Source organism: Nerophis lumbriciformis, linkage group LG31, assembly GCF_033978685.3.
Source record: "Nerophis lumbriciformis linkage group LG31, RoL_Nlum_v2.1, whole genome shotgun sequence".
In the NCBI taxonomy this organism is placed as follows: Eukaryota; Metazoa; Chordata; class Actinopteri; order Syngnathiformes; family Syngnathidae; genus Nerophis; species Nerophis lumbriciformis.
Window position 1 is genome coordinate 4272976 of NC_084578.2, and position 14525 is coordinate 4287500.

Below are 14525 nucleotides of genomic sequence, written 5' to 3' on the forward strand. Positions count from 1 at the left end.
TGGCAATGCAAGTTTTGTTTTGTTTTAAATCCCACTAAAAATCTTGAGGATCCAAAAAGGTACTCTCCGTTGATTATACATTTTTGTTTTTTTGTAGTGTTTTATTTTGTGTGTTTTGTGCCATTTAAAAAAAAAAAAAAAAAAAGTTTTTTTTACGTATGGCCAAAACACAAAATGTGCAATAATATTGTTATTACTATTTTTTGGCAATGACAGTTTTTTTGCTTTTTTTAAATCGCACTAAAAATATTGGGGATCCAAAAGGCTTCACTCGTAATGTCCATTGATTGTATTTATTGTGTAAGGGTTTTTGTTTTTGTTTGTTTTTTAATGCCCATTTTGTCAAAGAAAACTTTGATATTTACAGTATGTGGCAAACACATAAAATGTGCAATATTTCTCCTCGAAAAATATTTCAAACTGAATATTTGATGTGAAATAATTGGGGCTTTTAATAGGTCAAAAATTCATAACAACATTGATTTAAATTATTTTTCGTAGTTTTTTTGGCAATGCCAGTTTAGTTTTTTTTTTTTTTTGTTTGTGTGTTTTTCAAAGAAAACCCAGTTGTTTTTTATGTATGGCCAAAACACAAAATGTGCAATAATATTGTTCTTATTATCTATTGGCAATGACAGTTTTTAGTTTTTTTTTAAATCGCACTAAAAATATTGGGGATCCAAAAGGGTTCACTCGTACTGTCCATTGATTGTATTTATTTTGTAAAGGTTTTTTTTGTTTGTTTTTTTAATGCCCATTTTGTGAAAGAAAACTTTGATATTTACAGTATGTGGCGAACACACAAAATATGCAATATTTCTCCCCGAAAAATATTTCACAGTGCAATATTTGATGTGAAGTAATTGGGGGGGAAAAAGGTCAAAAATTCATAACAACATTAATTGATTTCAATATTGTTTTTTTGGCAATGACAGTTTTATTTGTTTTAAATTCCACAAAAAAATCTTGGGTATCCAAAAGGGTTCACTAGTACTGTCCATTGATTTAATTTAATTTTTCATTTTTATTTTTATTTTTTTAATGCCCATTTTGTCAAAGAAAACTTTGATTTTTATATGGCAAACACACACAATATGCAATATTTCCCCCCCCCAAAAAATATTTCAAACTGTAATATTTGATGTGAAACAATTGGGGCCTTTAATAGGTCAAAAATTCATAACAACATTGATTTTGATTTTTTTGTTTTTTGTTTATTGACAATGCCAGTTTAGTTTTGTTTTAAATCCCACTAAAAATCTTGAGGATCCAAAAAGGTACTCTGATTACACATTTTTGTTTTTTTGTAGGGTGTTTTTTGTGTGTTTTGTGCCATTTTTTCAAAGAAAACACAGTTGTTTTTTTTACATATGGCCATAACACAAAATGTGCAATATTATTATTATTATTATTTTTTGCCAATGACAGTTTTTAGTTGTTGTTTTTTAAATCGCACTAAAAATATTGGGGATCCAAAAGGGTTCACTAGTACTGTCCATTGATATTATTATTTGTATTTATTTATTTATTTTTACTAAATTTTTTATGCCCATTTTGTCAAAGAAAACTTAGATTTTTATATGGCAAACACACACAATATACAACATTTCCCCCCAAAAAATATTTCAAACTGGAATATTTGATGTGAAACAATTGGGGCCTTTAATAGGTCAAAAATTCAAAACAACGTTGATTTTTATTTTATTTTTATTTTTTTTTGGCAATGCCAGTTTAGTTTTGTTTTAAATCCAACTAAAAATTTTGAGTATCCAAAAAGGTACTCTCCGTTGATTATACATTTTTGTTTTTTTGTAGGGGGTATTTTGTGTGTTTTGTGCCATTTTTTCAAAGAAAACCCTGTTTTTTTTTACATATGGCAATATTGTATATATTGTATATTATTAAAATGTGCAATATTATTGTTATTCATATCTATTGGCAATGACAGTTTTTAGGTTTTTTTAAATCGCACTAAAAATATTGGGGATCCAAAAGGGTTCACTCGTACTGATTGTATTTATTTTGTAAAGGTTTTTTTTGTTTGTTTTTTTAATGCCCATTTTGTGAAAGAAAACTTTGATATTTACAGTATGTGGCGAACACACAAAATATGCAATATTTCTCCCCGAAAAATATTTCACAGTGGAATATTTGATGTGAAGTAATTGGGGGGGGAAAAGGTCAAAAATTCATAACAACATTAATTGATTTCAATATTGTTTTTTTGGCAATGACAGTTTTATTTGTTTTAAATTCCACAAAAAAATCTTGGGTATCCAAAAGGGTTCACTAGTACTGTCCATTGATTTAATTTAATTTTTCATTTTTATTTTTATTTTTTTAATGCCCATTTTGTCAAAGAAAACTTAGATTTTTATATGGCAAACACACACAATATGCAATATTTCCCCCCAAAAAATATTTCAAACTGGAATATTTGATGTGAAACAATTAGGGCCTTTAATAGGTCAAAAATTCATAACAACATTGATTTTAATTTTTTTGTTTTTTGACAATGCCAGTTTAGTTTTGTTTTAAATCCCACTAAAAATCTTGAGGATCTAAAAAGGTACTCTCCGTTGATTATACATTTTAATTTTTTTGTATGTAATAATAGATGATAAAATGAACTGGAAACCTCATGTAAAAAAATATACAACACAAATTAGCAAGAAACACGTCAATAATGAATAAAGTAAAATATGTTCTGGATCAAAAATCACTTCATATTCTCTACTGCTCGCTAGTGTTACATTTCTGAGTTATTGTGCAGAAATATGGGAAATAACTACAAATGTACGCTTCATTGATTTTCATTATTATTATTTTTTTGGCAATGCAAGTTTTGTTTTGTTTTAAATCCCACTACAAATCTTGAGGATCCAAAAAGGTACTCTCCGTTGATTATACATTTTTGTTTTTTTGTAGTGTTTTATTTTGTGTGTTTTGTGCCATTTAAAAAGTTTTTTTTTACGTATGGCCAAAACACAAAATGTACAATAATATTGTTATTACTATTTTTTGGCAATGACAGTTTTTTGTTTTTTTTAAATCGCACTAAAAATATTGGGGATCCAAAAGGGTTCACTCGTATTGTCCATTGATTGTATTTATTGTGTAAGGGTTTTTGGTTTTGTTTGTTTTTTAATGCCCATTTTGTCAAAGAAAACTTTGATATTTACAGTATGTGGCAAACACATAAAATATGCAATATTTCTCCTCGAAAAATATTTCAAACTGGAATATTTGATGTGAAACAATTGGGGCTTTTAATAGGTCAAAAATTCATAACAACATTGATTTAAATTATTTTTCTTTTTTTTTTGGCAATGCCAGTTTAGTTTTTAGTTTTTTTTTGTTTGTGTGTTTTTCAAAGAAAACCCAGTTGTTGTTTTTTATGTATGGCCAAAACACAAAATGTGCAATAATATTGTTATTATTATTTTTTGGCAATGACAGTTTTTAGTTTTTTTTAAATCACACTAAAAATATTGGGGATCCAAAAGGGTTCACTCGTACTGTCCATTGATTGTATTTATTTTGTAAAGGTTTTTTTTGTTTGTTTTTTTAATGCCCATTTTGTGAAATAAAACTTTGATATTTACAGTATGTGGCGAACACACAAAATATGCAATATTTCTCCCCGAAAAATATTTCACAGTGGAATATTTGATGTGAAGTAATTGGGGGGAAAAAAGGTCAAAAATTCATAACAACATTAATTGATTTCAATATTGTTTTTTTTTGGCAATGACAGTTTTATTTGTTTTAAATTCCACAAAAAATCTTGGGTATACAAAAGGGTTCACTAGTACTGTCCATTGATTTAATTTAATTTGTTTTTATTTATTTTTTTTAATGCCCATTTTGTTAAAGAAAACTTTGATTTTTATATGGCAAACACACACAATATGCAATATTTCCCCCAAAAAAATTTTTCTAACTGGAATATTTGATGTGAAACAATTGGGGCCTTTAATAGGTCAACAATTCATAACAACGTTGATTTTAATTCTTTTTTTTTTTTTTTTGGCAATGCCAGTTTAGTTTAGTTTTAAATCCCACTAAAAATCTTGAGGATCCAAAATGGTACTCTGATTACACATTTTTGTTTTTTCATAGGGTTTTTTTTTTGTGTTTTGTGCCATTGTTTCAAAGAAAACCCAGTTTTTTTTTACATATGGCCATAACACAAAATGTGCAATATTATTGTTATTATTATTTTTTACCAATGACAGTTTTTAGTAGTTTTTTTTTAAATCGCACTAAAAATATTGGGGATCCAAAAGGGTTCACTAGTACTGTCCATTGATATTATTATTTGTATTTATTTATTTATTTTTACTAAATTTTTTATGCCCATTTTGTCAAAGAAAACTTAGATTTTTATATGGCAAACACACACAATATACAATATTTCCCCCCCAAAAATATTTCAAACTGGAATATTTGATGTAAAACAATTGGGGCCTTTAATAGGTCAATAATTCATATATCAACGTTGATTTTGATTTTTTTTTTTTTTTTGGCAATGCCAGTTTAGTTTTGTTTTAAATCCAACTAAAAATCTTGAGGATCCAAAAAGGTACTCTCTGTTGATTATACATTTTTGTTTTTTTGTAGGGGGTATTTTGTGTGTTTTGTGCCATTTTTTCAAAGAAAACCCTGTTTTTTTGTACATATGGCCAAAACACAAAATGTGCAATATTATTGTTATTCATATCTATTGGCAATGACAGTTTTTAGGTTTTTTTAAAAAATCGCACTAAAAATATTGGGGATCCAAATGTTTTCACTCTTACTATTCATTGATTGTATTTATTTTGTAAGGGGTTTTTTTTGTGTGTTTTTTAGAGCCCATTTTGTCAAAGAAAACTTTGATATTTACAGTACGTGGCGAACACACAAAATATGCAATATTTCTCCCCGAAAAATATTTCACAGTGGAATATTTGATGTGAAGTAATTGGGGGGGGGAAATGTCAAAAATTCATAACAACATTAATTGATTTCAATATTGTTTTTTTGGCAATGACAGTTTTATTTGTTTTAAATTCCACAAAAAAATCTTGGGTATCCAAAAGGGTTCACTAGTACTGTCCATTGATTTAATTTAATTTTTCATTTTAATTTTTATTTTTTTAATGCCCATTTTGTCAAAGAAAACTTAGATTTTTATATGGCAAACACACACAATATGCAATATTTCCCCCCAAAAAATATTTCAAACTGGAATATTTGATGTGAAACAATTGGGGCCTTTAATAGGTCAATAATTCATAACAACATTGATTTTATTTTTTTTGTTTTTTGACAATGCCAGTTTAGTTTTGTTTTAAATCTCACTAAAAATCTTGAGGATCTAAAAAAGTACTCTCCGTTGATTATACATTTTTTATTTTTTTGTATGTAATAATAAATGATAAAATGAACTGGAAACCTCATGTAAAAAAAATATACAACACAAATTAGCTAGAAACACGTCAATAATGAATCAAGTAAAATATGTTCTGGATCAAAAATCCCTTCATATTCTCTACTGCTCGCTAGTGTTACATTTCTGAGTTATTGTGCAGAAATATGGGAAATAACTACAAATGTAAACTTCATTGATTTTCATTATTATTATTTTTTTGGCAATGCAAGTTTTGTTTTGTTTTAAATCCCACTAAAAATCTTGAGGATCCAAAAAGGTTCTCTCCGTTGATTATACATTTTTGTTTTTTTTGTAGGGTTTTATTTTGTGTGTTTGTGCCATTAAAAAAAAAAAAAAAAAAAAAAAAAAAATTTTTTATGTATGGCCAAAACACAAAATGTGCAATTATTGTTATTACTATTTTTTGGCAATGACAGTTTGTTTTTGTTTTTTTAAATCGCACTAAAAATATTGCGGATCCAAAAGGGTTCACTCGTAATGTCCATTGATTGTATTTATTGTGTAAGGGTTTTTGTTTTTGTTTGTTTTTTAATGCCCATTTTGTCAAAGAAAACTTTGATATTTACAGTATGTGGCAAACACATAAAATATGCAAAATTTCTCCTCGAAAAATATTTCAAACTGTAATATTTGATGTGAAACAATTGGGGCTTTTAATAGGTCAAAAATTCATAACAACATTGATTAAAATTATTTTTCTTAGTTTTTTTGGCAATGCCAGTTTAGTTTTTTGTTTTTTTTGTTTGTGTGTTTTTCAAAGAAAACCCAGTTGTTGTTTTTTATGTATGGCCAAAACACAAAATGTGCAATATTATTGTTATTATTATTTTTTGGCAACGACAGTTTTTAGTTTTTTTTAAATCGCACTAAAAATATTGGGGATCCAAAAGGGTTCACTCGTACTGTCCATTGATTGTATTTATTTTGTAAAGGTTTTTTTTGTTTGTTTTTTTAATGCCCATTTTGTGAAAGAAAACTTTGATATTTACAGTATGTGGCGAACACACAAAATATGCAATATTTCTCCCCGAAAAATATTTCACAGTGGAATATTTGATGTGAAGTAATTGGGGGGGAAAAAGGTCAAACATTCATAACAACATTAATTGATTTCAATATTGTTTTTTTTGGCAATGACAGTTTTATTTGTTTTAAATTCCACAAAAAATCTTGGGGATCCAAAAGGGTTCGTTCGTACTGTCCATTGATTTTATTTATTTTTTTGTTTTTTTAATGCCCATTTTGTCAAAGAAAACTTAGATTTTTATATGGCAAACACACACAATATGCAATATTTCCCCCCAAAAAATATTTCAAACTGGAATATTTGATGTGAAACAATTGGGGCCTTTAATAGGTCAAAAATTCATAACAACATTGATTTTATTTTTTTTATTTGTTTGGCAATGCCAGTTTAGTTTTGTTTTAAATCCCACTAAAAATCTTGAGGATCTAAAAAGGTACTCTCCGTTGATTATACATTTTTATTTTTTTGTATGTAATAATAGATGATAAAATGAACTGGAAAGCTCATGTAAAAAAATATACAACACAAAGTAGCAAGAAACACGTCAATAATGAATAAAGTAAAATATGTTCTGGATCAAAAATCACTTCATATTGTTTACTGCTCGCTAGTGTTACATATCTGAGTTATTGTGCAGACATATGGGAAATAACTACAAATGTACACTTCATTGATTTTCATTATTATTATTTTTTTGGCAAAGCCAGTTTTGTTTTGTTTTAAATCCCACTAAAAATCTTGAGGATCCAAAAAGGTACTCTCGGTTGATTATACATTTTTGTTTTTTTGTAGGGTTTTATTTTGTGTGTTTTGTGCCATTTAAAAAAAAAAAAACGTTTTTTTTTTACGTATGGCTAAAACACAAAATGTGCAATATTATTGTTATTACTATTTTTTGGCAATGACAGTTTTTTTTTTTTTTTTTAATCGCACTAAAAATATTGGGGATCCAAAAGGGTTCACTCGTAATGTCCATTGATTGTATTTATTGTGTAAGGGTTTTTGTTTTTGTTTGTTTTTTAATGCCCATTTTGTCAAAGAAAACTTTGATATTTACAATATGTGGCAAAACACATAAAATATGCAATATTTCTCCTCGAAAAATATTTCAAACTGGAATATTTGATGTGAAACAATTGGGGCTTTTAATAGGTCAAAAATTCATAACAACATTGATTTAAATAATTTTTCTTTTTTTTTGGCAATGCCAGTTTAGTTTTTTGTTTTTTTTGTTTGTGTGTTTTTCAAAGAAAACCCAGTTGTTGTTTTTTATGTATGGCCAAAACACAAAATGTGCAATATAATTGTTATTATTATTTTTTGGCAATGACAGTTTTTAGGGTTTTTTTAAATCGCACTAAAAATATTGGGGATCCAAAAGGGTTCACTCGTACTGATTGTATTTATTTTGTAAAGGTTTTTTTTGTTTGTTTTTTTAATGCCCATTTTGTGAAAGAAAACTTTGATATTTACAGTATGTGGCGAACACACAAAATATGCAATATTTCTCCCCGAAAAATATTTCACAGTGGAATATTTGATGTGAAGTAATTGGGGGGGAAAAAGGTCAAAAATTCATAACAACATTAATTGATTTCAATATTGTTTTTTTGGCAATGACAGTTTTATTTGTTTTAAATTCCACAAAAAAATCTTGGGGATCCAAAAGGGTTCACTCGTACTGTCCGTTGATTTTAATTTTTTATTTTTTTTTTTAATGCCCATTTTGTCAAAGAAAACTTAGATTTTTATATGGCAAAAACACACAATATGCAATATTTCCCCCCCAAAAAAATATTTCAAACTGTAATATTTGATGTGAAACATTTGGGGCCTTTAATAGGTCAAAAATTCATAACAACATTGATTTTAATTGTTATTTATGTTTTTGTTTTGTTTTAAATCCCACTAAAAATCTTGAGGATCCAAAAAAGGTACTCTCTGTTGATTATACATTTTTTGTTTTTTTGTAGGGTTTTTTTGGGGATCCAAAAGGGTTCACTTGTACTGTCTATTGATTTAATTTAATTTTTTTTAATTTAATTTTTTTTTAATGCCCATTTTGTCAAAGAAAACTTAGATTTGTATATGGCAAACACACACAATATACAATATTTCCCCCAAAAAAATATTTCAAACTGGAATATTTGATGTGAAACAATTGGGGCTTTAAATAGGTCAAAAATTCAAAACAACGTTGATTTTTATTTTTTTTGTTTTTTGTTTTGGCAATGCCAGTTTAGTTTTGTTTTAAATCCAACTAAAAATCTTGAGGATCCAAAAAGGTACTCTCTGTTGATTATACATTTTTGTTTTTTTGTAGGGGGTATTTTGTGTGTTTTGTGCCATTTTTTCAAAGAAAACCCTGTTTTTTTTTACATATGGCCAAAACACAAAATGTGCAATAATATTGTTATTATTATCTATTGGCAATGACAGTTTTTAGTTTTTTTTAAAAATCGCACTAAAAATATTGGGGATCCAAATGTTTTCACTCTCATTGATTGTATTTATTTTGTAAGGGGTTTTTTGTGTGTTTTTTAGAGCCCATTTTGTCAAAGAAAACTTTGATATTTACAGTATGTGGCAAACACACAAAATATGCAATATTTCTCCCCGAAAAATATTTCACAGTGGAATATTTGATGTGAAGTAATTGGGAGGAAAAAAGGTCGAACATTCATAACAATATTGATTCTAATTCAATATTATTTTTTTGGCAATGACAGTTTTGTTTTGTTTTAAATCCCACAAAAAATATTGGGGATCCAAAAGGGTTCACTAGTACTGTCCATTGATTATTTTTAATTTATTTATATATTTTTTTTTAATGCCCATTTTGTCAAAGAAAACTTTGATTTTTATATGGCAAACACACACAATATGCAATATTTCCCCCCAAAAAAATGTTCAAACTGGAATATTTGATGTGAAACAATTGGGGCCTTTAATAGGTCAAAAATTCATAACAACATTGATTTTAATTATTTTTTCTTTTTTTTTTTGGCAATACCAGTTTAGTTTTGTTTTAAATCCCACTAAAAATCTTGAGGATCTAAAAAGGTACTCTCGGTTGACTATACATTTTAATTTTTTTGTATGTAATAATAGATGATAAAATGAACTGGAAAGCTCATGTAAAAAAATGTACAACACAAATTAGCTAGAAACACGTCAATAATGAATAAAGTAAAATATGTTCTGGATCAAAAATTACTTCATATTCTCGCTAGTGTTACATATCTGAGTTATTGTGCAGAAATATGGGAAATAACTACAAATGTACACTTCATTCACTAACTGTGTTACAAAAAAGTTATATAATAATAACACATAATGTTGAATATAGAGAACGTACAAACCCTTTATTTATTAAATCACAATAATTTAAATTCAACGACTTGCAGCTAAAATGATGTACAAAGCAAACTATATAACCTGCTGGCCAAGAATGTACAACAAGAGAAATATAACCTTAGAGGAAAATCTAATTTAAAATATTTGTATGCACGTACAACACTTAAAACCTTTAGTATGTGAAATTAAAATATGGAACGGATTAACTAAATAAATCCAACAAAGCACCAATATGATTCAGTTTAAGACACGGTTCAAACTACACGTGTTCACAAAGTACACAGAACAAAAAACTGTATATGTTGAACATCTTGAATTTTTTTATTTATTTTTTTAGATAAAGGTTAATTATGCATTTAATATTTGTTTACTTACGGTATATGAATTATTTATTATTCATTTGTTCACTGTTCCGTTACAGAGAACAATGAAATGGGATAAAACTGCTACGGTATGAAAAGGGGTAGGAACCTCTAAAGGCTTATTGGCCACATGCGTGGACATCACCTTTTAGCTTTTATGTACACTACTGAATTGGGGTCTTATGGCCACTTATGTGGACACTCATACTGCCATCTGGTGGTGTCAAAAGAGTATAATACCTGGGATTTATATAGCGTTTTTCTAAGTACCCAAAGTCGCTTTACATGTAGAACCCATCATTCATTCACACCTGGTGGTGGTAAGCTACTTTCATAGCCACAGCTGCCCTGGGGTAGACTGACGGAAGCGTGGCTGCAATTTGCGCCAACGGCCCCTCCGACCACCACCTATCATTCATCATTCAATTCACCGGTGTGAGTGGCACCGGGGGCAAAGGGTGAAGTGTCCCGCCCAAGGACACAACGGCAGCGATTTTTTGGATGGTAAGAGGCGGGGAGCGAACCTGCAACCCTCAGGTTTCTGGCACGGTTGCTCTACCCACTACGCCATGCTGCCCCGACAATGGAATTTGGAAAAAAAAAAAAGTGTGAAAATAAGAATTAGCTTGTCACTAAACATGAAGTACACGTTTGTGTACTTATGGTCTAAGTACATCATATCAAAAGATGATTCTTAGAACTCATTTCGGCCGCTTGTACCCGTGATCTTGTCCTTTCGGTCATAACCCAAAGCTCATGACCATAGGTGAGGATGGGAACGTAGATCGACCGGTAAATTGAGAGCTTTGCCTTCCGGCTCAGCTCCTTCTTCACCACAACGGATCGATACAGTGTCCGCATTACTGAAGACGCCGCACCGATCCGCCTGTCGATCTCACGATCCACTCTTCCCTCACTCGTGAACAAGACTCCGAGGTACTTGAACTCCTCCACTTGGGGCAAGATCTCCTCCCCAACCCGGAGATGGCACTCCACCCTTTTCCGGGCGAGAACCATGGACTCGGACTTGGAGGTGCTGATTCTCATCTCAGTCGCTTCACACTCAGCTGCGAACCGATCCAGTGAGAGCTGAAGATCCTGGCCAGATGAAGCCATCAGGACCAAATCATCTGCAAAAAGCAGAGACCTAATCCTGCAGCCACCAAACCGGATCCCCTCAACGCCTTGACTGCGCCTAGAAATTCTGTCCATAAAAGTTATGAACAGAATCGGTGACAAAGGGCAGCCTTGGCGGGGTCCAACCCTCACCGGAAACGTGTCCGACTTACTGCCGGCAATGCGAACCAAGCTCTGACACTGATCATACAGGGAGCGGACCGCCACAATCAGACAGTCCGAAACCCCATACTCTCTGAGCACTCCCCACAGGACTTCCCGAGGGACACGGTCGAATGCCTTCTCCAAGTCCACAAAGCACATGTAGACTGGTTGGGCAAACTCCCATGCACCCTCAAGGACCCTGCCGAGAGTATAGAGCTGGTCCACAGTTCCATGACCAGGACGAAAACCACACTGTTCCTCCTGAATCCGAGGTTCGACTATCCGGCGTAGCCTCCTCTCCAGTACACCTGAATAGACCTTACCGGGAAGGCTGAGGAGTGTGATCCCACGATAGTTAGAACACACCCTCCGGTTCCCCTTTTTAAAGAGAGGAACCACCACCCCGGTCTGCCAATCCAGAGGGGAGCTCAAAGTAAAGCCGCTGCTCCTCCGCATCGAGAGGAGCCAGATGAGGTGGTTCGGGCATCTGGTCAGGATGCCACCCGAGCGCCTCCCTAAGGAGGTGTTTAGGGCATGTCCGACCGGTAGGAGGCCACGAGGAAGACCCAGGACACGTTGGGAAGACTATGTCTCCCGGCTGGCCTGGGAACGCCTCGGGATCCCCCGGGAGGAGCTGGACGAAGTGGCTGGGGAGAGGGAAGTCTGGGCTTCCCTGCTTAGGCTGCTGCCCCCGCGACCCGACCTCGGATAAGCGGAAGAAGATGGATGGATGGATGGATGGATTCTTAGTTTTTATTCTAATTAGGGTCCAATAATCCCAAATAGCCTTAAGAGGTTAAATAAGCTCTGCTTCTTCCTACTCCTTATTGAACGTGCTGTAATGAAACAACTGGAATTGTGTGATGCATAACATTGTATCGTGTGCATGTTGGAAATAAACCGAAAATGTTATTTGAAATACACAACTTTTGACATTTCAGCAGACACATTAGGCACACCAGCCTGACTTGTGCTGGGGAAGAAAGCGGGTGGTATGGCACATGGCGACTTCTGAGCTACGACTGGCGGGATTCACCGCGTGTTTACGGTGGGCGAAGACCCGGAAGGTGTATACATCGAGTCAAACGAGATCATTTAGGAGGCGGACCAAGCTGTGACTAACAAGCACATTTTGCAGAGCAGGCCAGACTTCTTCCCAGGCGAGAACAACGCCGTTCATTTGTTACCGCCGAGCAGGTCCGCCTCGGCTCCCGGTCTCACAGCGGGAGTTACCGCAAGTTCTCCCCCGCGCTTGTGTCGGGGTTTTCTTGGGGTAATCTGCTCTGCTCTTGCAGGCCAAAGTCATGTTGAGTCAAGACTCGTTCTGCACCCCCAGCCCATGATGCATCCTGCAACACACCCAAAGCACCTGGGTATGGACATAGTACCGAATCCACTACTTTTTTTTCCCGCCGGTCCTATGAGGCACCCGATTCACGTAAAATCCAACAATGTCACATCCAGTTTACTACGTATGGAGCGATAAACGCTATTAAATATAAACTCTGGACACTTTGTGTGGAAATGGATAAACCCGTGGTTGGTAAACTCAGGAAATGACAGGCGCTAGCTCGTTAGCCGCAATGCTAACATGAAAACAAGAGGCATTCACGTCTTTCCCCCATTAAGAAAGAACATACCCTGACATAAACGTATATAAACACATTACTGTTTGAACAACTACGATGTTCAATTGTGTACATTGAACCCACAATTTGCACAGAATGCACGAAGGTAGTAATACGGTGTGTTCAAGGGCCGCTGAAAAGAGTAGGACACCCAACGCAAAAATGTTAAATAATTATAATACATTTTATTTCCAACACATACTTCATTTTAATAAATCTAGACTAATATACCAATATTTAAAACAATAAACGTTAAACCATTAAAACAGATAAAATACTAAAACTAGAACGCCATATTTTTTGTTATTTCTATGGTATGGTAAATGTTAACATGAAAACAAGAAGCATTAACATCTTTACCCCATTAAGAAGTTGACTAAGTATGGAGCGATAAACGTTATTAAATATAAACTCTGGACACTTTGTGTGGAAATGGATAAACCCGTGATTGGTAAACTCAGGAAATGACAGGCGCTAGCTCGTTAGCTGCAATGCTAACATGAAAACAAGAGGCATTCACGTCTTTCCCCCATTAAGAAAGAACATACCCTGACATAAACGTATATAAACACATTACTGTTTGAACAACTACGATGTTCAATTGTGTACATTGAACCTTTATTTGCACAGAATGCACGAAGGTAGTAATACGGTGCGTTCAAGGGCCGCTGAAAAGAGTAGGACACCCAAAACAAAAATGTTAAATAAATATAATACATTTTATTTCCAACACATACTTCATTTTAATAAATCTAGACTAATATACCAATGTTTAAAACAATAAACGTTAAACCATTAAAACAGATAAAATACTAAAACTAGAACGCCATGTTTTTGTTATTTCTATGGTATGGTAAATGCTAACATGAAAACAAGAGGCATTAACATCTTTCGACCATTAAATAACAACATACCCTGACATAAACGTATATAAACACATTACTGTTTGAACAACTACGATGTTCAATTGTGTACATTAACCATTTGCACAGAATACATGGAGGTGGTGATACGGTGCGTTCAAGGACCGCTGAAAAGAGTAGGACACCCAAGGCAAAAATGTTAAATAATTATAATACATTTTATTTCCAACACATACTTCATTTTAATAAATCTAAACTAATATACCAATATTTAAAACAATAAACGTTAAACCATTACAACAGATAAAATACTAAAACTAGAACGCCATATTTTTGTTATTTCTATGGTATGGTAAATGCTAACATGAAAACAAGAGATATTCACGTCTGTCCCCCATTAAGAAACAACACACCCTGACATAAATGCATATAAACACATTACTGTTTGAACAACTACGGTGTTCAATTGTGTACATTGAACCTACCATTTGCACAGAATGCACGAAGGTAGTAATACGGTGCGTTCAAGGGCCGCTGAAAAGAGTAGGACAACCAACGCAAAAATGTTAA